The sequence below is a fragment of the Cicer arietinum genome, chromosome 3 (assembly GCF_000331145.2).
Source record: "Cicer arietinum cultivar CDC Frontier isolate Library 1 chromosome 3, Cicar.CDCFrontier_v2.0, whole genome shotgun sequence".
Lineage (NCBI taxonomy): Eukaryota > Viridiplantae > Streptophyta > Magnoliopsida > Fabales > Fabaceae > Cicer > Cicer arietinum.
Genome location: NC_021162.2, coordinates 31,570,657 through 31,573,806, shown reverse-complemented (window position 1 = coordinate 31,573,806; position 3,150 = coordinate 31,570,657).

Sequence of the window (3,150 nt, the reverse complement as noted above, 5' to 3'; positions counted from 1 at the left end):
AAATGTTCATCCAATGACACAAATGAACCTATTGGATGCACAAAATTTGTTTAAATCCCTAATTGGACAAGAATAAACCTAGGGAGGACCAAAATGACCTAAATGTTCATCCAATCAAACCAACACACCCATTGCATGCACAAGATTTGTTAAAAACACTAGTTGGACAAGAATAAGTCTGGGGAGGACAAAAATAACCTAAATGTTTATCCAATGACACAAGCAAACCGATTGGATGCCCAAAATTGGTTAAAAACCCGAATTGGACTAGAATAAGTCTTGGGAGGACAAAAATGACCTAAATGTTCATCCAATGACACAAACACACCTATTGGATGCACAAGATTGGTTAAAAACACTAGTTGGACAAGAATAAGTCTGGGGAGGACAAAAATAACCTAAATGTTTATCCAATGACACAAGCAAACCGATTGGATGCCCAAAATTGGTTAAAAACCCGAATTGGACTAGAATAAGTCTTGGGAGGACAAAAATGACCTAAATGTTCATCCAATGACACAAACCCACCCATTGGATGCACAAGATTGGTTAAAAACACGAATTGGACTAGAATAAGTCTAGGGAGGACAAAAATGACTTAAATGTTCATCCAATGACACAAACACACCTATTTGATGCATACAATTGTTTAAAAACTCTATTTGGACAAGAATAAGCATACGGAGGACTAAAATGACCTAAATGTTTGTCCAATGACACAAACATTCATCCAATGAAACAAACACACCCATTGGATGCACAAGATGGGTTAATAACGCTAATTGGACAAGAATATGCCTGGGGAGGACGAGAATGACCTAAATGTGAATCCAATGACACAAACACACCTATTGGATGCACAAGATTGGTTAAAAACCGTAATTTGACTAGAATAAGCCTAGGGAAGACGAAAATGACCTAAATATTCATCCAATGACACAAACACACCTATTGGATCCACAAGATTGGTTAAAAACCTGAATTGGACTAGAATAAGTCTAGGGATGACGAAAATGACATAAATGTTCATCCAATGAAACAAACACACCCATTGGATGCACAAGATGGGTTAATAACGCTAATTGGACAAGAATATGCCTGGGGAGGACGAGAATGACCTAAATGTGAATCCAATGACACAAACACACCTATTGGATGCACAAGATTGGTTAAAAACCGTAATTTGACTAGAATAAGCCTAGGGAAGACGAAAATGACCTAAATATTCATCCAATGACACAAACACACCTATTGGATCCACAAGATTGGTTAAAAACCTGAATTGGACTAGAATAAGTCTAGGGATGACGAAAATGACATAAATGTTCATCCAATGAAACAAACACACCCATTGGATGCACAAGATGGGTTAATAACGCTAATTGGACAAGAATATGCCTGGGGAGGACGAGAATGACCTAAATGTGAATCCAATGACACAAACACACCTATTGGATGCACAAGATTGGTTAAAAACCGTAATTTGACTAGAATAAGCCTAGGGAAGACGAAAATGACCTAAATATTCATCCAATGACACAAACACACCTATTGGATCCACAAGATTGGTTAAAAACCTGAATTGGACTAGAATAAGTCTAGGGATGACGAAAATGACATAAATGTTCATCCAATGAAACAAACACACCCATTGGATGCACAAGATGGGTTAATAACGCTAATTGGACAAGAATATGCCTGGGGAGGACGAGAATGACCTAAATGTGAATCCAATGACACAAACACACCTATTGGATGCACAAGATTGGTTAAAAACCGTAATTTGACTAGAATAAGCCTAGGGAAGACGAAAATGACCTAAATATTCATCCAATGACACAAACACACCTATTGGATCCACAAGATTGGTTAAAAACCTGAATTGGACTAGAATAAGTCTAGGGATGACGAAAATGACATAAATGTTCATCCAATGAAACAAACACACCCATTGGATGCACAAGATGGGTTAATAACGCTAATTGGACAAGAATATGCCTGGGGAGGACGAGAATGACCTAAATGTGAATCCAATGACACAAACACACCTATTGGATGCACAAGATTGGTTAAAAACCGTAATTTGACTAGAATAAGCCTAGGGAAGACGAAAATGACCTAAATATTCATCCAATGACACAAACACACCTATTGGATCCACAAGATTGGTTAAAAACCTGAATTGGACTAGAATAAGTCTAGGGATGACGAAAATGACATAAATGTTCATCCAATGAAACAAACACACCCATTGGATGCACAAGATGGGTTAATAACGCTAATTGGACAAGAATATGCCTTGGGAGGACGAGAATGAACTAAATGTGAATCCAATGACACAAACACACCTATTGGATGCACAAGATTGGTTAAAAACCCTAATTGGACAAGAATAAGCCTAGGGAGGACAAAAATGACCTAAATGATCATCCAATGACACAAACACACCTATTGGATGCACAAGATTGGTTAAAAACCCTAATTGGACAAGAATAAGCCTAGGGAGGACAAAAATGACCTAAATGATCATCCAATGACACAAACACACCTATTGGATGCACAAGATTGGTTAAAAACCCTAGTTGGACAAGAATAAGTCTTGGGAGGAAGAACATGACCTAAATGTTCATCCAATGACACAAGCAAACCTATTGGATGCACAAGATTGGTTAAAAACCCTAATTGGACAAGAATAAGCCTAGGGAGGACAAAAATGACCTAAATGTTAATCCAATGACACAAATGAACTTATTTGATGCACAAGATTGGTTAAAATCCCTAATTGGACAACAATAAGCCTAGGGAGGACAAAAATGACCTAAATGATCATCCAATGACACAAACACACCTATTGGATGTAGAAGATTGATTATAAACCCAAATTGGATAAGAATAAGCTTAGGAATGACGAAAATGACCTCAATGTTAATCCAATGACACAAATGAACTTATTTGATGCACAAGATTGGTTAAAAACCCTAATTTGGCAAGAATAAGCCTAGGGAGGGCGAAAATGACCTAAAATTTCATCCAACGACACAAACACACCTATTGGATGCACAAGATTGGTTAAAAACCCTAATTGGACAAGAATAAGCCTAGGGAGGACGAAAATGGTCTAAATGTGAATCCAATGACACAAATACACCT